The 24,857-nt window shown below is 44.3% G+C and overlaps 1 protein-coding gene across 1 annotated transcript in view; it reads right to left on the bottom strand.

Moving 5' to 3' along the window:
* SELENOS (selenoprotein S) overlaps positions 1-24,857 on the bottom strand; it is a 136,841-nt gene that overhangs the window by 106,186 nt on the left and 5,798 nt on the right. The window lies entirely within an intron of this gene.

The following is a 24,857-nucleotide window of genomic DNA, read 5'->3' on the forward strand; positions in this document are numbered from 1 at the left end:
CGCTGGCGAAAGCAGTCTGCTGCTTTCAAGTCCGATGCCAGATGCCAGCTTCGCGCTTGAATGCCTCACATGCACTGGCCATAAACCGCATTCCTAAGGTCTTGTGCCCCTTACTAAATCTCTCTGAATGCGTGAGGCGGTGCACGCGCAGGAAGTAGCTGGTGGCAAATGGAATGCGCGTGGTTGTGCGCGTAACCGCCACCCGATCCGCCTGGGAAGCCTTTGGGAGCATTTTCTGAAGCCCCTACATAAGTCTCGCTGAGCGATCGCTTACGCGATAGCCAGGCGAGACCTAAAAAGTAATACCAGACGCTATGGTAAACAAGCGCTGGCCAGCGGCCGCGAAACAACCCTGAAAGACATCAATGGGCGGGAGGTGGTGTAGGGGCGGAGAGCAAGCGGAGGCTAAACAAACAAGCATTGGCCGCGAAAGTAAAAGCGATCGAGCGTGCATGCGCATTCAGCTCTTTTTCAAAGCACATACTCGTGCTTCTAGCACACTGCTGCGCACTCCCGCAAGCTGTATGCCGCCGCAAGCACGTGTATGTGCTTTGAAAAAGAGCTGCACGATGACTAAAGGTCTCCTATGCAGTGCATGCGCACTGCGTAGGCGAGACCTAATGAAACAAATGTTTTTTTTCTTTTTAAACGCAAGGGAAAATGGGCTGCCTTTTAAAAAACAAAATCACAGACATGGTGGCCTGCTGATCCCAGCAGGCCACCATCAGTGATCGTAGCGAATCCTAGTGGGTCGCAAATATAGTCTAATAAATCAAATTTTTGAACTACAGGCATACTGAACTCACATATTTGAAGGTAATGTGTAAGATAATAAAGAAAGGTGGTCCGGTGCAATCAAATATTTGCCTAGGATCACATAATTTGAGACAATTTTATGGGTCAAGACAAGGGTATTACAGTTCGATAGAGTAGATTATTCAAGTCACTATACTAGAACATTTGTCTGATGTTTCGAGCCCCCACCTGATGATTAACATACTGCCCCGTTTAATGCTTCTTAACTAAGTCAAGTAAACGATCACACGTGAGCCCTGCCTAGGCCAACACAGCTTTTCTAAGGTGATTGACTGTGTTGACCTGGATTGGACAATAAAAGCACCCACTCGTTATAAAACATAATGAAGCGATTGAGGTATGAAGCGCTCTACGGTAAACTGAACTCACATAATTCCTGTTGTGTGAAATAGTTGTGATAAATATTCCCGATATTCTGCTGTTTAGCGTCATTGTCCTCTCTCCACCTGCAAAGGTATCAGGCCTCGTACACTGCAGAATCTGGAGGGCTAATGTCACACCCCAACCTTTCAAGGAAAAAACTATATCCTTTGTATCCCTGGTTCCCATGGCGAGAGAGACCTGTTACGGAGAGATGTGGGTGGAAGTGTAAATGAGCCAAGCGTATGCGAATGCATGGGACAATAGAACTGTTACTTTTCATTTCACATGCCAGACAAGATGTTTGATCTTCAGGTAAATTAATGTCTTTTTAGGTTGAGCCTACCAGACAACGCATGTGCTGCCTGTTGTATGGTGTATTGTGGCTTACCGAGGACATACGAACTTGAAGAATGCTCTCTATTTGGCTTTCTTTGGGACTCATTTTCCTTCTACTTTTTCAAGCCCTAGCTTGTTAATTGTGTGTTTGTCTCTCCCGTGGAACAGTGCCTCTTGACCATAGCATTACTTTTGATGGTCTGGCTTGACAGCGCAGCCGTCGCCAGACAATTATGTGAGCACCAAAAGAAAGGAGCTTTGTATCGGTCCACATAGGGATTCAGGAGTACATTTTGATTGAGCAGAAGTTGGGTGCTTCCACAAAAAAGTGCTCACTCCTCACAGAGCTGTGATCATTTTGTTTATTTATCCAGCTGCCTAATGTTGAAAAATCTGGGGCACACACATGACATTGTAATGTTATTGAAGGATTTCGGATAATTTATAGTGTTTTTACTCTGGCAGCTTAAGCAAAAATAATGGGGTGACCCGGTGTCCCTCAGAACCTGGGTAGGCGTATTATATAAATACAATGGTTCTGTCGGGAATTTCTAATTTCTTTTAGAAAGTTCAAAAAATATTCATTACATGTAACAGATATCAGATAAATGAGGAAAAAAGCACACACCAATAAAAAGTTTGCAATTTGGTAATTTAAGGGAATAAAGTATTATGGGCTGTCGTAATACACAAGTTCAAAAGAGCAAAACATTGGTGACTTGTGGTGATAAAGTGACATGTGATGATAAATAGCATATACAATATATTTCAAATGCAGTAAAAGTGAATAAGTAGAATAGAAAGGTACATTATTTCTTGATATGTCTTTATGGTTTTTCACATATGCTACAAGATCCTATGTGAATTAATCTGTGATCAGAAGCATTGTGTAGACATATAAGGGTGCATCGACGTTTCGACCCAGTGTACTGCGCAAAATATAATAAGCGTCACGGCGGGTCTTCCTCAGGACAGTGCAGATGGGTATACAGCCTACGGAATGAATAAAAGCTAGTTTAGGGTGTGTGCTCAGAGATCAGGCAGAAAAGGACTGTTCTCTATGAGGGATAACCGCTATCATGGGAGTGTTTATAACCTTATTATCACTCCATAGGCCTCCTCCTGATTCACCAGGACTATAACTTTGACTGAGAAAACCTTCTCGCCCGCAGAGATTAACCAAAATCTGCGCTTGGGTAAGCTTTTTTACCCTCATAGAGAACAGTCCTTTTCTGCTTGATCTCGGAGCACACACCCTAAACTAGCTTTTATTCATTCCATAGGCTGTATACCCATCTGCACTGTCCTGAGGAAGACCCACCGTGACGCTGATTATATTTTGCACAGTACACGGGGTCGAAACGTCGACGCACCCTTATATGTCTACACAATGCTTCTGATCACAGATTAATTCACATAGGATCTTGTAGCATATGTGAAAAACCATAAAGACATATCAGGAAATAATGTACCTTTCTATTCTACTTATTCACTTTTACCGCATTTGAAATATATTGTATATACTAAATATTTTCACATGTCACTTTATCACCACAAGTCACCAATATTTTGCTCTTTTGAACTAATGTATTACGACAGCCCATAATAGTTTATTCCCTTAAATTACCAAATTGCAAACTATTTATTGGGGTGTGCTTTTTTCCTCATTTATCTGATATCTGTTACATGTAATGAATATTTTTAGAACTTTCTAAAAGAAATTAGAAATTCCCGACAGAACCATTGTATTTATATAATAATTTACTCTGGCAGCAGCACAAATGAGAGGAGGGCAGTCATTAACTTACAGGGATTTTTAGATCTGGCTTGATAGTGCATTCATAAAACTAACCTATTGGCATTGCCAATGCTGGTTTTATATTCTGTGAAGGAATCCATGAGAGTGCGTGAGTTTTTGAGCCTTCCCCCTCATGTAAGTCTCTCCCCGTGTTGCTCTCTGTAGTCTTCTCCCCTCCATGTTTCACTTACCCCGATGCTTCCCCCCACAACTTCCGCCCACCACACCCTCTGTGTTGCTTCCCTGTTCCTCTCCCCGTAGCTTAGCTGCCCCTCCTTCCATCCCCATGTGGCTTTCATGTCCCTCCTTTTACAGAGACAGGACCTCGCAGAATAGTTCAAGTAGGTTTATTGGCAACATACAACGGCCCATGATGGTCAGCCAGCTGCTCCCTCAGTCAACTGCTCTCCATACAGTTCCAGAACCCCCCTACCTAACGAGAAGCAAGTTAGCAGGGAACAGCAAGCATTCCGTAAGGAATGTACTCTATGTAATACAGAAAGATGAGTTAATGTTACAGAGATACAACACATCTCCCCCCTCAACAACAACAGAAAAATCCAAACTAAACAAAATTAAGAACATACAAAATTATCAAGATGCTTAGGTTTAACTCGGACACGAGTAGTGCGATCACAAACAGTAATGCCCCTTGTCTTAAGATGTGGATTCAACATTGATGTGGTTACACTGACCCGGCACAGCAGAGTCAATTACAATTTCATCATAAGGAATTTCTTGACCAACACCGAAATCACAATGAGAACGCTCTTGAGAACTCCCAGGACTATGAAGCTTCAACCAATCCTTTTGTTCAGTGGCATTACAAATTGAAACCTCTCTGGTATTCCACCATTTGTCATCTGCCAATTTCAAACAATTACCTTTCACAAAAACAACCTTCTTTGGACAAGACCACTTAGAGGAACCCTTTTTTGCTTTGTCGCCAATAAAAACCCTCACAAACATACCAGACTTGAAAGAACCACTAGGACTTAGAATCTTCATGTTGTGCCTCTGACCATACAAACTTTGGTATTTCTTTACCCTGTCTTGCATACTTTTATAATCAACCGTGTGTTTACCAGCCCTGTTCATCCAAGTGGAAACAGCAACAGTGCAAGGTACCCTTCCTTTAAGTAAATTAAAAGGAGTTTCTTTATTGACGGAATGTGGAGTGGTTCTATAACTCCATAACATGTCCATGACTTGTTTACAACAAAATCACTTTTACAAGCAAGCTAAATGCACTTCACAAGCACTCTATTAAATCTCTCGACTTAACCATTTCCCCTGAAACGGTAAAGAGGGGTCTTTGTATGTTTGATACCTCAACTGGACAGGACTTTCTCAAAATCCCCAGTAACGAATTGAAGGCCATTGTCAGAGACAATTTCACCAGGACACCCTTCTCTTCTAAAAAGGTCTTCACAGAAGGAGATAATGACATTGGATTTAATTTCCTTTACAAACGTCACCTCAGGCCACTTGGAAAAATAGTCAACCATGACAATGGCGAATCGGTCATTAGTACAAAAATCCTCAAATGGCCCACAAATGTCAATGGCAAGTTTTTCCCAGGGATACTTGGGCAACGGTAAAGGATCAATAGTAGTGTCCTGGGCAGAATGGGACTTGTCACTAACAGCACACGCAATGCAGTTACGCACAAACCTTTCAATCTGGGTGTCCATGCCTGGCCACCAGAAATCTTCTCTGATACGCCTTTTCATGGCCAACATGCCCCCATAACCTTCATGCTTAAGATGTAGGAGTCTTTCTCTTAACACAATAGGTACCACCAAAGACATCCCCTTCTTACAATGTCATCCACAACCTCAAACTCAGACCAAATAAGTTTGAAAGGCTCTAAATTTTGATGTAACTTCCACACCTAGCTATGACCCAATGCAGTGACGAAAATTTTGATAGTATCATCCTCTTTAATGGCCAATTTCCAATCTTCCTCAGAAATGGCACCACAAACATCTTTGACTTCAGCTACCATCCATGCATCCTTATTATCAGATTGCAAGCATTCCAATGGCAACCTGGACAAACAGTCAGCGTTGACATTTTTCACACCAGGAACATACTTCACATCAAAGGTAAACTCTTGTAAACAGTAAAACCATTTGGCTATCCTAGGTGTAGCTTTACCTGCACCTCTTGTGGAAAACAAATCCATTAATGGCTTGTGATCTGTGCGTAGTATGAACTTAGTGCACATTCAAAAAATTGAAAATGCTGAACGCCCTATCAACAAGCTACAGCTTCTATCTCTACAGTGGAATAAGGCTACGACCCTTTATTGGCCCTCATGCACTTGTATCAGAACAGCACCAAGACCATGATTACTAGCATCTGTGGAAACTATAGACTCATCGTCCGGGTTGAAAGTTTTTAAAATAACAGCACTCGCAATGCACTTCTTTATAGCGTCAAAAGTGAGCTGACATTCATTAGTCCACACAAATTTCACACCTTTTTTCATGAGATTCCTTAGCTCCTATACTTTATCGGTGAAATGATCTACAAATTTGGAGCAATACTCCACGAGTCCAAGGAATCACCTAAGCAAGTCCTGGTCAGTGGGAGCAGGCGCTTTTTCAATGGGCTCCACTAGACTGGTTTTGGGTTTGACACCTTCATTGGTAAGAGTGTGGCCCAAATACTCTACCTCACCCACGCCAAATTTCACTTCAAGACCAATGGTAGGACCAGCATCCAACAACCTCTTCAAAACTTTTTCCAAAATCACATCATGCTGAATACAATCAGAGCCCCACACCAATAAATCATCCTGAAAAACTAAAACGTTCTCCAAACAGACAATACATTCTGCATTACACTTTGGAAAACGGCGGATGCAGAAGCAAGTCCGAATGGCATTCGGATTAATTGAAACGCCCCCTCTGGAGTGATAAAAGAGGTGAGATGTCTAGACTCCTCGTGTAATAAAACTTGATGATAAGCGCTGGATGGATCCAACGTGGTAAAACATTCACCTCCTTCTACACTGGCTAACATTTCATTGATTCGAGGGAGAAGATGGCGATCAATCCAGATGCTGTCATTCAAATCTCTCAAATCAATGCACATCCTGATCTTTCCGTTGGGTTTATCGGCCAAAACAACTGGACTCAACCACTCTGATGCCTCAATAGGCTCAATCATGCCTTCGTTGCATAGTGTCTGCAGTTCTTATTTCAATTTTTGTCTCCAAACCAAAGGAACATTTCTTACTTTATGCACCATGGGTACAGCATTGTCTTTTAAAATGATGCAATGCTTAAATCTTTTCAAACAACCAAGAGAACTTCTTGAAGTGATCTGGAAATTTGGTGACCCAACTATTAGTGGCAGGATATGCAATAGATAAAACTGGTCCGAATGGTTGGGATCCAAAATGATGTCTAATGCTCATTGCTCCTTCCATCCTAGCAGGGATTTGCATTTCTCAACGATGTAGAGTTTAGCCACAGTTTTCCTGCTTTGAAAACTGATTTCAGTCATCACATAACCTAAAACAGGACGTCTGTTCCCACAATACCCTTAAGGAGTGAATTCAGTAGCTTGTAGATCCTCCAACCTAAAACCCAACCCCTCCCAAGTAACTTTATCAATGATGGAAACACAAGTCTGCCCAAACATGAACTTCCTTACCCTTGACCCCAATAGTACATTTGGGAGGACGATAACGGTGTTTGCTCCCATCACAAATGCAAACTTGGGAAGAATCGATCATTAACTATTCTACCTCCTCATTTTCACTCTCGCAGAAAAAATCATCCCCTTTCACCAAATTTATCGACTTTCTATTAGCTGAATAACCACTGGTGCCTTTGCATACCCTTGCGAAATGCCCCACTTTCTTGAACCTGTAACATCTACTTTTTATTGCAGGACAATGATTAGCATCCACTGTGTGCCTGGGACTACCACACCGAAAACAGGATTTAGATTTGAGCCTTGACTGATCATGTTTTCTTTCGTTGGATTAAATATCATCCTCCTTCTTGACCTGTTTTCCAGCATTGTTTATACTATGCACAGAATCATCTTGGGAATCTTTTTCAGAGGAGGTGCAACCTAACTCTTTCACATACCTAGACATATTCTCCATTCTCCTCGCTTCCTCAATGGTCCTTTCTAATGTAGGATCTTTCATGCCTAACAATTTATCTTGTACTTTGACATTATATAATCTATTAATCATTTGGTCTCGGATTATTTCATCTCTCAGATCCTTAAACTTGCAATTGACAGCTAACTTTGTCAAATTGGCTACAAACTGCTCAATTGACTCTCACCGTAATTGTGCCTGGTTGAAATAAGAGAAACGTTGCAGGAGCATGTCCGCCTGATCCAGAAGTGATGAAAGGCACACGTTATGAGGCACACTGGCTTGAAAGTAACTGTTAAAGTTAAACAAAATGCCCATAGCAAAATGGCGGCACGCACGTGTAATTCGCGCGATCACGTCTGCCAGATTCCAAGATGGAGGCATGTTTGTTTGACAGTCCGTGATCTCACGCAGGAGCATACGCTGGAACAGACGCGCTCAATGATTCCAGATGAGAAGCTCGAGTGGGAAATAAAGACACTCTAGGAACTTTGCAGATAGACAGCAGGAGCGGAATCCAGCAGGAGCGGAATCCAGCGCGAGCAGAATCAAGCGCGGGCATGGCTGTTTGCTGGATACAACGAACAGGTATGAATCCCCAAAATATCAAAAATTAAGAAACGACGTACCTCCAGATATGACTGCTCTCCGAGATCATCCGTAAACAACTTGGCATGAAATTGCCATCACAGTGGAATCAAGGGCCGTACCTCACACAGCAAAGTTCTTGAAAGTAGACAATCCATTAAAATAAAACTCGAGGTCCTTGGTTTAGGGTATCATCCCAACCTCGTCGCCAGTTTTACAAAGACAGGACACCCGGTGTTTAGTTCAAGTATGTTTATGGGTAACATACAATGGCCCTTGATGGTCAGCCAGCTGCTACCTCGGTCAACTGCTCTCCATACAGTTCCAGAACCCCCCTACCTCACGAGCAGCAAGTGACCAGAAAACAGCAAGCATTCCATTAGGAATGTACACTATGTAATACAGAAAGATGAGTTAAGGTTACAGAGATAAAACACATCCCACCAATTTCAACTGACTTATTTGATGTTTGTCCCCCCTCCATACTCATCCGAGTTCCCCGTGCTGCTTTGATACACCCATTGCTTCCATTTGGCCCCCGCTGTTTTAAGTTTTCATCAGCACACAGAAAAAAAAACACTTTAGTATGTTTTATTTTCCTTTTAAGAAATGAAATAAAAAGGAAATTTGTAACCGCGCGAAACATTCACGCTTGGGTATCATGAACTAACTCAGCATAAGTGGAAAGAGGAGCAGCTAGGACACAGTTCAGAGGTTAAACAGCCACGTCTTCAGAGCCCTCCTAAAAGCTGGCAGTTGATTTTCTTTCTTGATATGTATTCCCATTGATTTCCAAAGTCGAGCTGTACCGACTAGAAAGCTCCTACCCCCCAAGCAGTCTTTTTAAACCTGGGTACTACCAGGTTATAAGAGTGTGCTGTGCGGAGCTGACGGGCAGGCACATAAGGCTGCAAGTTCTTTTTCAAGAACATTGGCCCTGCATTGTGGGTGGCCTTGAACGCAATGCAAAGCGCCTTGAATTCAATTCTTCTGATCACCGGCAACCAGTGCAGTTTTTTGATTGCCGAGAAGACAATGATATTTTGGGAGGTTTAACAAAAGCCGCGCATCGGCATTTTGCACCAACTGCAACTTATTTAGGCAGTGTTTACGCAGATTCATAAAAAGCCCGTTGCAGTAGTCCGCTCTAGATAATACCAGCAAAAGACACACAATTGATGGACGGAATGCAGAACAAATCAAAACATTCACCCCCAGTCAAGAGATCTGGGTTAAATCCATCATTCTTTTGCTCACCATGCCACCCCAGTTTACACCTGGCCATATGCAAATCAGTCTTGACCCTGTGCCTCATGGGAACAGTCCAGCCCGAACTGCCAAGCCAGGTCCTCCCTGGACCGGAAACAAGCATCCTAGGACCGGTTTCGGGGTTTCACCCCTCTTCAACCAGGATAGCTTAATTCCAGTGGCACAGTGAGCCCAGGACCCACGTACCAGGGCTGAGACCACTAACTTCTTCAATTCCGCTGGGATGAAAGGCAGAATCCTTCTTAAAAATTTTAAGGTGTAGAAGGAGGCCGAGGTGACCTGGTTGACATGCCCTTCAAAGGAAAGCATAGAATCGAAGGTCACCCCTCAAGTTCTCAACCTTATCTTTAGGGCAGGGGAGCGGACCAAACTCTGGCGGCCACAACACAGGGGTCCAGAAATTGTTTTTCCCAAAAAGTAAGACTTCAGTCTTACTGGTATTTAACTTCAAACAATTTGAGGTCATCCAAGCCCCACCCGGCTGAGACATGTATGGAACTGAGCAGCAGTTTCATCAGGGGAGCCTGTCACTGAGACCACTATCTGGGTGTCGTCCGTGTAAGATATGGCAGCGAAGCCCAGAGATCTAATTAGTCTAGCCAGTAGGGCCACATAAATGTTAAAGAGGGTAGGGCTCAATGACGAGCCCTGCGGGACCCCACATGGCAGTGTTAATTTCAGTGATTTGTGACCAGCAAAGGTCTCAAATTGTTCCCTCCCTGACAGGAAAGATTTTAGAAGCGCTAGCACTTTGCCTCTGACCCCGATGTCCTCAAGAACTTGCAGTTGTCTCTGGTGGTTTACCGCATCCAATGCTGCAGAGAGGTCAAGCAGCACAAGTGCTGCATTGCCTCCTGCATCAATGGTCTGCCTAATCATTTCCGAAGCGGAGATCAGTGCGGACTCCGTGCTGTGCTGCGTTCAGAAGCCAAACTGAGAGCTGTCTAGGCAGTCATACTTCTCCAAATAGTCCGAGTGAACCTCATTCATAGCCCTTTCCACCATCTTTGCGGGCAGTGGGAGTCTGGAGATTGGGCGATGTCTGTGACATCAAAGTTAGCTTTCTTTAAAAAAGAGGGAGAACAGATGCCAATTTCCAGTTGTTTGGAAAAACTCCAGAAAGGAACACTTGATTTAAAATGTGACCGAAGATCAGAGCAAGAGTCTCTGGCACAAGCTGGAAGATTTTGTGCGGAAAGGGATCAAGAGGGGACTCGGATTTCGTTACCATCATGTGCTTGATAACTTCCTCAGTAGTTAAAAGAGGAAAGGAGAGAAGTTCATATTGACCGTCCCTCTCAGCGGAAACCAATTCTAGTGCGGTGTCCTGAGAGAACCCCCTATAGACCGAGTTCACTTTGTCCTGGAAGAAAGTGGCTAATTAATTACAGAATGATTCGTTCGACGGTAATGTGGTCTCCTCCGGGCATTTGCCTAGTTTTTTTTACTGTGGTAAAGAGCTCTTTTGATGAGTTTTTGGCAGTTAATATGGCCTTATTGAAGTAAGATGCTTTTTCTATAAGCAGTAATTTTTTATAGTCAAGTAAGGCTTGTTTATAGACCACTTTGTTACTCGTGTCGCTCGATAGTCTACATTTCCTCTCCAGGTGGCAACACTTTTGTCGTTCGAGTCGGAGTTGTTCAGAAAACCAGGGTTCAGACTGCCTTGTTCGATGGCTGATGGATTATTTGATCAGAAGCACTCGATCTATGGAGCTCTTAAGCCAGACCTCCATGGTAGCCACAGCCTCACATGGATTATCAGAGAGAATCGGAATGTTCTGCAACAGAGTGCACTCAGGATCCTCAGTTACCAGCCTTTTCCAGGGTCTAAACTTTTTCATCAATTTGAGCTTGCCTACCCCTGACTGAGGGTTTGGAGCCCTGAGAGAAAACATAATAGCTTTGTGGTCTGACCATACAAGTGGTATGGAAGGGAGACACCTCAGGGACTAATTATTTGTAAACAGACCATCTAGCAAATGACCTTCTAAGTGGGTGCTATCCTTCACCTGCTGAGATGGGCCCAAGCTGTTCATAAGATGAAGGAACTGCGCAGCGTCTTTGTCTGCAGAGTCCTCAAGATGGAGATTAAAATCTCCCAAGAGCGTAAAGTCGGATGATTGTGATATAATGTCTAGGGAGTTACCAATGGTGTTCAGAAACTCCGCTCATGGACCAGGGGACCAATAAAGTAAAATACCCTTAAAAGCGTACTGGTCGTTGATTGTAATATTAAATGTCAGGGACTCTAATGTGGAGCCATTATTTTGCCCGTTAAAAGTCCATTTCCAGGTATTTCTGAAAACGACAGCTAAACCCCCGCTCCTCTTGCCCACCCTGTCTTTTCTGTACATGGAGAAACCCGCAGGGACTGCCATCGTAAGAATAGGGTCTAAAGAAGCATCCCCCCCAAGTTTCTGTTATAAACCCAACATCTACACCGTGTGTTTCTACAAACAGCGCAAATTCAACAGCATGTTTACAAAGGGAGCGCACATTGATTAGCGCACCAACTATAGTTCTCGGACCTTCCTGTGTAGCCTTAATATTTTTGTAGTCTATTGACTGTAAATGGGGGAAGGACAAATGACTAGACTGCATTCTGGGCATTTATAAGGTTCCATGCAGGGATGAAACCTGGAACTGGCCTCACTGAAGCACCTACCGGTGTTTCTTAGGTCCAACAGTTGGTCCCTGGTGTAGTTGGTTCTGACGGTGGGCTGCAGACTGCAACCGGCGTCAACCCTGGCCCTCGGCACGGGCCAGGCACGGACGGGTGCAGACGGGCTTGCCTTTGGCGTGCCAGCGGCTCGCCGGCTGAGCGCAGGCCATGCTTTTATCCTCCCGGCTGCGATTGCAGCCAGACCATGGAACCCGCCCCTGCTCCTTCCTGCTTGGGCGGAAGAGCGTCAGCAAAAGCGGTCCCCGTATCCCTCACTCCTTGCTGGCAGGACAGCACTACCCCAAATGTGAGAGGTTACTTTTTTTAAATGTGCAAATGTGGCAAATTTTTTAAAAAGCATATAAATTCAGTGACTGTACAAACGCGGCGATTTAAAAGAAATAAACACGCGGCCGCTAATAGCACGCAGCTTGACTACACGCAGCTTTCAAGGCACAGTACAATCAAAGCCATTCTTAACAGTGCGAAATGGGAGATTAGCAATATTGTGAGGCAAAGGAGGCACGCGCAGCAGATGTGACCTCCGGCTCCCTCAATCAATTACAAATGCGAGCAATCACATTTACTCCGATCAGTAACTAAAAGGAAAAAAACGCCCGTGTCATTTTGCAGACGTGCGCATGTCTGGTGTAAGTGCCCAACATAAGGATGCAGGCAACTGCGTCAAAAGCTTTTCTTTCTTTTTTTATTTTTATTTAACTTTAACATCAGGGATGTTGTGCAACATTTCTTAACATTGGCAAATCAAATAGGTTAGAACTGCGAGACCTATTGGTTTGCCAATGCTCGTTATTAAAACCACTTACTACCCTTCCTGCTTTATTCCCTTTAAAACAAACATCTTTCTCCCCATCCTGCCATACTACTCTATTTTCTTTTTTAACGAAACCCTTCTCTACTTCCTGCTTTACTCACTTTTATACAAACCCCTCACTCACCCTCCTGCTTTACTGTTTTTAAATTAAACTAGTTACTCCCTCTTCTGCTTTACACCCATTTTCACAAACCCCTTACTCCCGTTTACTCCTTTTTATACAAACCTTAATCCCCCTCCTGCTATACTCACTTTTTTTTTTTTTTTTAACATCCCCTACCACTTTAATCCGATTTTTTTCTACTCCTCCTTAACTCGGTTTCTACAAACCCCTTAATGCCCTTCCTATCCACCCCTTTCCAGTATACCCACCACCATCTCCCTCTTTACTTCATCGCGCTGTCCTCTTCTTTCTCTCTATGTACCTTTCACATGACAACATATTTACTTTTTTAGGTCTCGCCTGACCCAGCGCATGCGCTGGTCTGGCGAGACTTATTGAGAGGGTTCCAAAAAGTGCTACCAGGCCAGCCTAGAGATACAGTGCATGTGCGCAGGCGAGCACGACGCGCTTTACCGCGACTACTTTCACTTTCGCGGCCGCTTTGCATAGCCAATAGGTCTCGCTTTTGGGACCTTATAAGTATTTAGTTATGCAACTGTTGCAAAGCTAAACACTTATAAGGTCCCAAAGGCGAGACCTATTGGCTATGCCAATGCTTGTCTAAAATGAGGCTTCGTCAGCCTGTTTTTGTCAGGATTTCTTCCTTTTAGAAATTAGTCAGAACGATGGATTACCGGTTACTATTGTTTTCTATGAATAAAGGCATATTGAAATGCGTCATCATCACACTTTAAACAATAATAAAAGTCGGCGAACCACACACATAGTCCACCTCATTTGGAGAAAGATCGGCATATACTGAATGTTTTTGATAACGAAAGCAAGTAGAGAGAGCAGTAGAAAAACTGATGGAGAAATCAAATTGTTTTTGCAAAGACTAAAGATTTTGTCTAAAATAATGTAAACCCAGATCTCTTGACTGGGTGTGAGTGTTTGATTGGTTCTGATGCTCCGTCCATCACCACCCCCTTTTGTACCGCTAAAATAATGTACAGCCTTCTGTTTCGATTTTTTTACTTAGTATTTTCCGACACATTTATTTTTACCATTTCAAAGCACTATCCATCACAACGATAAACCATCCTAATAGCACACAATTTTGCAACAAAAGAAAGATTTAAGACTGAGTCGGCACTGCAGAAATAATAATCTACCACCAGCAGTCAATTTACCTCTCGTATCAGTGCGTGCTTAACTCAACTCATTCAGCTATCTTTAGATGACTAGATATTTAAATTTACCAACCATGGACTAGGACGTGCCAAAATGGTTGTCCTAACTGCCCATTATTTATGATCGATGCAATATGGTTTTTAGGTCTCGCCTAGCAACGCAGCACATGCGCTGCCCGCTTGCGAGATCTATTGTCGTCTGTTTTGCTTCGAAAGCGGGGTGGAAGCTCCACTCATGCTTTCCATTGGCGCGCGTCAAAAACACTCACTTTTGATTGCAAGGGAGGTATATTTGTTCCCTCCCTGTCTCCTGCTTGCCGCGCCTGCCCGGACTGGAGATTGTGCACGCGCACTGCGTTTCTTTTGTTTGCTGCGTCTCTTCCGCCTTGGTGTGCGCCTGCGCCATGAGGAGCGGAAGATGATGTTAGACCGCAGCAAGTACACAAGTCTGATCCCGCGGCTCAAAAACGTGGTGGCTCTCGACATGGGAGATGGTCAGCAATAAGATCTACTGGTCGGACCCGTCTCAGAAAAAGATATACAGGTGGGTTTTGATTGGACCGCAAACCGGAAGTGCTACCTGTCCTAAACAAAATGTCACTTCTAATGTGTTTGTGTTTAGGCGTAATGTAACTGCATCATCATCTGCTTTAGCCAGGGGAGGAAAACTGCAATTAGTTTTTTATTAATTTCTCTTCCCCGTTCCCTCTTGATACCAGTGCCTTCCTAGACAAAGCCAACAACTTCTCTCACTATTCCACTGGGATCGAGCATGAAATCCAAGTCCCCAACGGCATAGCCGTGGACTGGGTACACAGCAACATTTTCTGTCTCTCTCCCATTCATAGTGTCTCTGCACTTTGCCAGCCCAGGGACGTCTTTCGATTTGCTCGGAGTGCAGGTCACCTTTTATATTGATTTTACTCCATTCTCCCAAAACGTGTTTCCTGCATCGCAAGGAAGACTGCCTTAGATCCTCTTCAGTACATCACCTTTCCTTTAACATATTCTCTAATATTGGGCCTTCCCCACCATTGTTGATTTTAGTTATCGTAGTTTGGATGTTCTGTACTGCAATATTTTCGTTTTTTATGTTGTCAAAAATACCATTATTTATTTGGTTAGCATCCCTCTGGCTCTCCTATCGCACATTCTTGAAGGCATAAACTTTTAGCAAGTTAATGGTTTAAAACTAGTGAGACTTTTTAGTTTTACAAATTAAAGTATTCAGACGCCATTTTAACAAGCATTTGCAATGCAGTAGGTCTCGCATTTAAGCGAGTTTGAGCTATTGACATTGCCAATGATAATGCCTTTTATTTTTGTTTTCGTTTTTAAAACCCAAGTAAAAAGGCATAGTAATTTACAATGCCAATAGCTTAAAGTTGCGTAAATGTGAGACCTATTGCATTGCTAATGCTGGTTTTAAATGTAAGTGAAACAAAAGCCAACGTAGTGTTAGGAAATAGAAGGGGGCTGTAAGAATATGCGTAGCAATGGTGAAAGGGTGTGCCTAATTGTGGCTTGAAAGCGCATATTGAGTGAGTGGCAAATCGATGGCGCGGTTGATAAGAAGGACTCTACCTGGAACTGTATGAAGGTGGCAAAAAGTCATTAGACGGAATGTTTCACTTGTGTGGGAACGAACAAAGCAAGAGGCAAATCGATGGCGCCATTGATAAGAAGGTGCTTTCCTGCCGTGTAAAGAAGTTGTAAAAATCGCGCAGCATGTGGCGAAAGTACAGGGCGTCTTGCTTTCGGTGGTGAATTCAGAGGGAGACAAGCTGGTGGACACATACTATGTAAAGACTTGCAAAAGGGACAGCTAACAAGTGTGTAACGCAGCGCTACAGACAACAGCGGAATTGCTACAAAAAATTAATGTTGCAAGAAATTAATCCAATTTCCTAAATCTAAAGCGCATTGCTATAGTTTTCCCTTAAAAGGTTTGAAAAATGTTCCCATGTATGTTGTATGTTAGGCAAGTAACGTCAACCACTTTAAGTGCAGGTACAAATGACTGCATCAACCATCTCTAGAAAGAGCCTACCTTTTGTTTATGTATTTTAAAAGTTACACAGATGTTGTACAGTGTTGCACGAAAGCAAGCAACAGTAATCGCGCTTTGAGGAATATAAAATAAAAATAATGTTTATGCGCCCGTAAGTGTACCCTAATTTTCGGTAAGCCCCCGCCAGTTAGTAACCCAGGTAGTGTAGACCCACAAACTGCACCGAAATATCGTAAACAATAACTATATATGTAAGAATACCCGTAAAGGTGTACGATAACTTTCTAAAAGCTACCACATTTCGCAAAACACATATTAATGCAAAGCACATAAAGGCAACACCTAAACAGTGACACTTTTTTCCTAAATATATTTTTTTTTTAAAAAGAGTGTTTGTACAACATTCTCTACTGTAAATAAAAACAAGGCAGACGCCCACTGAGCCTCAGAGGGCTACAGACGCTGCTCCAAGCGCGCTTCAGGCACGAGCTTGGCTGCAATAGGCTAGCACTGGGCTATATGAGCTTTCGATGCACACGACACACACCTAATTGCAGTTGCGGTGCAGTGACTAAGAATATCTCGGTTCTCAAAGGTCGTTCAAGATTTAAGAATTTCTATTTCAGTTTACCGAATTTTTCTCAGACAGATGTCTTACTGTAGGCTCCTAAAGCCGTAAACCTGAACACTCAAAGTTAATTTACAGACATTTTTTAAAGACATGACATCCGTTAACGACGACACTTTAATGTAGCTGTGTTTTTAAAGCCACTTCGGGGTGCACGCTGCCTGCGGACTGCTTAACTAAATAAGAATATCAAAGCGGTGCTTTGATCAGCACGGAGCTCTTCGACAAGAGCACATTTCAACAAGCCTGGCGGAGCGTGGCGCGCACGCGCTTGGGGGCGGCGGAGCGCATTCCAGGCGGGGGAGCGGACCCTTTGAAGTGCTCCCAAAAGGCGGATTGCATGGCGGCACGATGCGCGTGATTGTGCACGTGCTAGCAATGCAATCCGCTTTTTGGGAGCACTTTTCAAACCCGCTTTCTATAGTCTCGCTTTGCGATCGCTCACGCGATAGCAAGGTCGAGACCTAAAAAGACAGCTCCTTAACTCCAGATGATGTTGTTTTCAGGGTAGCTCTTTATTCACCAGTGATCTGTTACAGCTGTAGCGAGGCGCCATTTTAATCTGCTCCTAGAAGCAAAGTCCTCTGGGGGCTGTATCTTTCCAGTACTAACGCGGGAAACGCTGCTTCTATGTGTGCTATAAGGTGGAAATGCTCCAGGAAGCCGGCGTCTCAGCCTTTCATCCGCAGATGGAGTGTGTCTTTCTTCACTTTCAGTGGTGACATCCTTCGGTTACATAAACGTCTCTCACATTCCACCAGAGCCAAGACAGCACCCATAGGTTTCTACAGGCCTGCGCTAATCAGGGACATCTGTGGGGCAGTCATGCGCTACAACCTTGGGTTTCCTCTGTCCCTTGCTCTGTTTCTGTTTTATTGATTTAGTGACAGCATTACCATCTATGGGCCAGCACACACCCTGACTCATTGTAATCTAACTTAAGTCCCACCCCTGGGCTCCCACCTGTTGGTCACTCCTCACTTCCGGTTACTCCTCACTTTATGAACTGAGCAGGACTGAGCTGCTACTTATAAAGGGCAATGAACCCTCAAGGGCGTCTTGGCGCTGAAACTGACTCAAAACCACAGAGAGAGGAGAAATCGTGCCTTTACAAATAATTCCGGTGAACAATGGACTCGGCATCCGCTCCGGGGATCTGTGCTGGACATTGTGGTCACAGGTTCAAATCCTGGTGCCTCCACTCAGCCTTTCATCCTTCTGAGGTCGATGAAAATGAGTACTTGTGGATAATAATACATATCTGTCAATAGCTCTTAAGAAATTCGTTGGGAGTAAATGTGCGCTCTACATGCACACCCGTTAAGTTATTTTATGCAGCACAAGAGAGTTCATTCCTGAGAGGAAGCTACAAGGGACAATGGACTTCCTCTCCAGAACCGATCCTTCTAAATCAGGGACTGACAGCAGGAAGGAAGAGCCAGAATAAAGGGATCGCTAGAATGAGAGAAGCACTGAGGACAGAGTGACTTTGCGACTTGGATATCCTGGGACAGTCTTTCCACTATCTCCCTGGGCAGATTTCAGTAAATTTAGCAATTGCAGCATTCAACTGAACACAATTACTCACCATGGAGGTGTGCATTCATGTGTTCCAGGGCAGGATAAGATCACAGCCTCATTAGAACACAGTTTAATGAACACAGATGATGCCATCTGTAAAAGTTGCATTAATTCCACTTTGTACCTCATGGTCTGTGGTTTCTATGCTGTGAGCTTTGTCGATTAAGTCTTTCTGTTTCCCAGGTTGATGCAAAATGTCAGTCCTACATCGAATTTTGTTTAATGTCAAAGGTTTTAGTTTCACAATCTGGCCACCCCAGCAGATGAGTGTCTGCTCTTCGAAGTGAGAGTCTGTGCGAATCTCTTAACCACCCCGTGCCTAAGAAAACAAGGGAAGGCGAGGGTGAGAGCGAGAGGAGAGGATGACAAGCGCGCACAGCCACGCTAATTGAAAACAGATGGCCCCCGCGTGCCGCTGCTCGCTCCTGCAAGGTGGATGCCACCACAAGCACGAGTGCTTGAACAGAGCTGACCGATTTCTAAAGGTCATCTCCTAGAGCAGCGCATGCACGCTCGACCTAAAAAATGAATGAAGGGAAAGGGAAAATAAAGCACATTTCTCTGTATGCACTGGAAAAACACTATCCCGTGGTTTTGTAAGGAGCAAAAAAAGAAGAGTATACATGGATGGGTACAGTGCCTGCTTCAAACTATACTTTAGTGTTAAATGTGGGAAGTTAATAGGGTTACCATAGTACACTCCCTACACACACCCCAAGCCCTCAGAGCCAGCCCAAGTTTGTTGTGGCTGAAGCCTTTTGCCATCTTGAAAACGCCCCGACACATGGCATTTTGGGCCAGTTAACCACAGGGCAGACTGGAACTGTTGAAAAAGTGGATAGGGTTACCCCTGGGAACTTTTACCCCAATAGTTAGGGAGGGACCAATATTCATCCCCGCCCATTAGCTAGTGCCAGGCATAAATGTGGCCTTCTCAGGCACCTCGTCAAAACACTTTCCTGGACCTGCAGAAGATCATAAGAGGAGGACTGGAGGTCTGAGGCCTGAGAGCAATGCTGTTGGCTGATCTCCTGTGTGACTACAGGAAGACAAGCCGCAAGAGACCTTTTTCTGGAAGTACCCAGCTGACCAATGACAACTGGACTTGGACTGAACCCTGCTAGAGGCACTGGGGAGCTTAAAAAGTGTACTCCCATGGTTTACTGGGACTTAAAAGATGAAATCTTTGACCAGGACGAATCTGGTTGGTATTTGCCATCCGTGCTCCACCGCAGTTCCGCTGAAATCACGCCTAGGTCTCAGTCTACTGCAACCACTAATTATCATTGTCACTTTGTACTTTTTGACATATTTTCTATTTAAAACTGTATATGTTCTTATCCCAGTTCCTATAATTCGATTTTTGATATTTTGGTATTATTTTGTTTATTAAGTTTTACTCTATATTTCTAATTTCTTTGAGAATATTTAGTATTTTGCGTTTGAACTTCTTTACTGTTTTAATATTGCATAATTATTTTACATACTGCCCTAAGTTAAGCCTGTCTGCTGTGTGCCGTATCAAGCACAGGGTTGAGCTCAGGTTAAATGTGTGACTTTGAGGGCTCATCCTGACAAGGATTGTGAGGTTTCCTTGAGATGGGCAGTCGTCCAACCCAAATAATAATCCAATGTCTTACACCTGTGTGCTGCCATGATGCATGCATGGTCTGCTGTGGTGCTCTTTTGTATGTGGTGTATGTTCTGTTAATCACTTTTCTTGAGGCTGGGCAGCTAATGGTTATTGTAAGATGTTGATAAGGTGATAGTGATAAGGTGATGGTGTAGGGTACGAGTGTTGCCCTGTGGTGGTTTGTGGTTTTCTCTGGAGAGAGTAGAGGTGCAATGTGTGTGTCGCTGACATCTCTGGCTGGTATATTATTGGATGCGAGCACGGTTTCACTGTCATATTATATAGTGCTATGCATCACATGAAGGCGGTGTAATGAGATGTTATTTTGTGGCATCTTTTAGTGTTACTCCCAGGTTGTCGGAAAATGTAATTCTGCCATTTCTACTGCCCGGAATCTGCAAATGTTATGGCACTGTAGTGCATTTGGTAGCCTAGGGGAGATTTAACGAACAGGCCTGAGATTGTCATCACTGATTCAGTTGGTGGAGGAAAATAGTCTGTGGAGGACAATAATGTATCTCTGTCAGCAAAGTGCCAGCATTGATATATAGTGGGTTTGAAAGGAAAGGCCAGACGAAGGTAAAAGTTCACATACATGTCTATTCATTCATTAGGCACACTCACTGCCTAGCAGATGCATTTTTTGTTATGCAGGTAATTGGTGCTTTTGGATACCCAGTAGCCAGTTAATTACATATTTGGGAAGTGTTGGGTTATGTTCATGCTTCTCTGTATGAAGTCTCTTGTAGTGCACTATCATTCCTTGTGTTTAGGATGTTAGTGTTGATAACTAATCAATTGGGGTAATGCGGTGTAATGTTGATGCATACTTTCTAATGTCTCTTGGGCTGCAAGTTACATAGGTCATAAGAGTGTGAGGTTAAATGGATCTTTATGTATTGATCGGGTGTAGGCAGTGCAAGGCATCACTGAGGTGTGAAATGTGATAATGTGAGGTATTTTGCTATAGCTACCTTGTGTTATCTTGTGGGTAGAAAACAATGTCTGGAACAGGAGTATGCAGATTTGTCAGTCAAAGTTTGCGGTTTAGTTCGTGGGTTTTACAATGTCGCTTGTTTGCTGCCTGTAAAATAAAACAGAATGGTGGTATTGGCTGGGATGTTGGCAGTGTTGGTAGGGGCATTCAGGTTTACAGGCTCATTGTTTGGTTGAAAATCCAATGGATTAGCTTGTTTCCCCAAATGCCGCTCTCCTGATCCACCAATTCCACTTGCTAAATGAATGAATTTCACTCTCAGAGGTGGTTAGAAACTAGATGGTTGTAAAGCAAAGGGATTGTTTCTACAGAGTTGATTGCAAACTGATATGGTTCACAATCCCACTTGGCAGAATTTTTGGGATGGTCATATAAAACTCAAGAATACACATTACTTTGACGAGAGACCCACACCCAAATGCGCACACACCCTTTTTCCAGGACTGACTAAACACAAGGAGTCAATCTACCAGGCCTGGCCGGACAGGTCACCTTCCCTACCCAACACAGGCAAATAGCTGGCTACTACGCCCTTCTATTCCCATCCTTGCCACAGTTTGAAAGCTTCATCTCCCTCCACCCTCACTCCCTTCAGCAGGCTGACTAAATGATCAGCCTCTCCTTTACCTATGCACAAAATATTTCCCCACCCCTGGTGTTCATATTTCTGTCTCACCTCCCCGAACTCAGCTGCCCACCCTTTTTGTATTTACTGCACTGGGGGAAATAGGCAGTGTACCACAGTTTTTGGGTTCAGTAAGGAAAAAGCAATTAAAAAGTTAGGTTTTATAATATTATAGACATCGTTTCGAATTACTCTTTTCTGTTCTAAATGGAGTATCCCTCATTATGCTGAACGGCCTTTTCTTTCATTATGCAAGGATTTATTTTCTTCCTCAACTGACTTCCTCGAAGTGCAAGAGTAGGAAGGGCTCCTTGACTACCAACTCATTTTTAGTTTTTTAGATCTTGCCTACCAGACAGCTTTTAACTGTCCGATTGTGGAGGACCACTTGTGGACCATACCTAAAATTACCTGGGGCTTGGAGGCCACACCTTGCTTATGATTGCTTGGCTTTATTTTCTCTTGTTTTCTTGCTTCTTATTGGTTTTCATTCCTCTTTTTCTGTTTGTCCGTTTCCCTGGAGCATAACCGCTTTACCTCCTTTTAAATGGTAGACTTGTACCCTTCCACTGATCACATTTAGGATCTATTTTTTTTTCTTTATGCATTCCATGAGACTGCAGGTGTTTTCGGGCTTGCTCCCCCATCCCAAAAAATGCTCACACCAACATCTGCCAGCGCTCTGTGTTGATCCCACCTCCTCCACTTGCACTCTCCATCATGTGCTGCTTTTTTGCTCAATGCCCACCCACCACACACATTTAGGGTTGCTTCCTCCTTATCCCCAACCCAGTCCATTGCTTCGACCACCTTGTTTTTAGGTCTCGCCTAGGCAGCGCGCATGCGTTGCTCTTCTAGGTGATGACTTTTTTGAATTGGTCTGCCATTTTCAAGCACTCGTGCTGGCATCCACCTTGTAGGAGCGAGCACCGGCGCGCAAGGGACATCTGTTTTTAATTAGCGTGGCTGCACACGCTTGTTTTCTTCTCCCGTCTTGGGCGTCTTTGATGTTTCCCTTCTGGATTCCTTTTGTGCGAGTTTGATTCCAAAGTTGTGTGCTACTTGTCTCTTCAGCTACTTCCCAGCGTTTCAATCTTTACCATCAGCTTTCAGTCTGTCTTTGGATTTTCACCTCCTGTTCTCTTTGAGTTAACATGCGCCCTTCTCCCTCTGGGTCCTTCTTTTGGATTTTGTGTTGAGATTATTTCCCATCTTGTTTCCATCTGTTTTCATAATCTCTCCTCTGTCACCCATTTCCCACCATTTTGACCCTCTTGTTTCTCCTGTTTTTACTCGGTTCTCTGTATTCAATGTTTCCCTCCGTTTGCGGTCCTTCCCAGTTTTTACCCCATTCCTCCATATGCAGCGCCGCCCTTAATTCTTTCTTTTTTGCACCTCTATACCCTCCGAATTCACCCCCTTCACCACTGTATTCACCCCCCTCTTTGTTTTCGTGCCCCTCCCGTGGTTTTGGACTTGTTGCTTTCGTCTGCGGCCTATATACCTCCATCCCGCCGTGGAGTGCATGTTTCTGGCCCTTCTCTGTGCTCTCCCTTCCAGCTGGGCCTGCTCAGCCCTCCCGGCTCTGTACCAGCAGCTGCTCCGCTGACCTCTCCTAATTGAGTTACAGCCATGTATGTGCGCCCCTCCCCCCTGGGAGGCACTGACAGCAGTTCCAAGAATGCGGGGACCTCCCACTCGCATGGGCCGCAGCTTTGAACTTGGCACAGACAAAAAAAAAGGCAACAAGTCATTTATAGGCCCAGGGTAGGTTCTCAAACTCGGTGTCACCTACCCCGGAAGCCGGGTTTGGCGGAGGCTAGTTTGGCTAGGAACCCCACAAGCAGCATGCCGAGCAAGGAAGCCCATGTGGCCCTGAAGGCTCCTTGAGGCCCGCCACTTCGCGTGAAATCAAACCCTCACATATTTTAGTGGGCAGCACTGTCCCTTCACCGACATCACATGCCCGTCACCGGTACCAACTATACCCTGCGTGCCAACCAGACAAATGTTACACTGCTAACTTGGGTCACCTCGCGCCAGTCTCCCTTCTTCATCCGCGAGCCACAAAGCTCGCAAGCCACATCTGCCCCTTCGTACCATTCAGGTGCACAACACCCATTGGTGTCACCGGACTTCAGCGCCCCCCCCCCCCCCGTCGTGTGAGACAGCTTTGTGGGCTGGCGACCATCTAATTGCAGCTGCACCCGAGTACTTCACAGGTCTGTTAAAGACCATTTACTTGTTAATGAGGCTTTTGCTGTGTTTTCACCCCTACTTAGAGCCACTCTGCCTATGGCTGGAAGAATTAGCCCTCCCCCTCCCCCCCCCCCCGAAATCTTTTTCAGCCCTTCCCCCGAAATTTGGCTCTAGTTGCCCACCTGGTACTATTCATCTCTAAGCCCTCCAGCGCCTTCTCATGCCAGGTAGTTGGCCCCCGTTGGCAGGGCGCCATCAGCACTCATCACTGTGTGCACATAGGCCGCCATCTTCCCAAAGCGCAACGACAGCTCCTATTTTCTTCTACGTTAAGTGTTTGTTCTCTGCGCGCAGCCCTCGTCTGTGGTCTGGGCCTAATGCATACAAGGATTTAGACCACAAAAAGCATGACCGCATAGTGCACAGAGTATGTAGGGCTTACACGGACATACACCTGTGTGCAAGGCCCGCAAAGAGTGGCCTTTAGTCAAACCCTTTGCCACTGCACACAGGCAGAATCACGGGCTATACACAACTTTGTATGGAGCCGTGGCCTCCAAATGGCGCACTACACATGTAGATACACAGTACAGCGGAATGTAGCATGCCTTCGGCATTGCGCTTGCTACAGGGACATCTGATATACAACGACTGTATGACATGGATATACCAGGCATAGGGCATGGCCATAAGCCATGCCTTGTGTGTGCAACATCCATAGCACATATCACAATGTAGGTGCAAGTGCTATGTCCACTACATACTATGGAACACACATACAGGGCACAGCCTATGGGCATGGTGTATGTCTGTAGTATGCACCGGGTATGGCCTTCAGCTATGCCATGTGCGTACTATGTAGAGGGACATTGAACACAGACCATTAAGAAGCTCATGGGGACATTTTCCTTTGCCTAACTAACCACAACTGGCAATATTCATTTATTTTCAGGTTGCTAATTCTAACTGTAACATCCCTTTATTCCCCAGTAGTTTTTTTTGATAATCAAGTTTATTGGTATTTTGAGAACAGATCACAGAAAATAATGGCAGCACAGTCAGACATGGTAAAGAGGTGAATTACATTGGGA

Source organism: Triturus cristatus, chromosome 3_1 (genome assembly GCF_964204655.1).
Source record: "Triturus cristatus chromosome 3_1, aTriCri1.1, whole genome shotgun sequence".
NCBI lineage: Eukaryota > Metazoa > Chordata > Amphibia > Caudata > Salamandridae > Triturus > Triturus cristatus.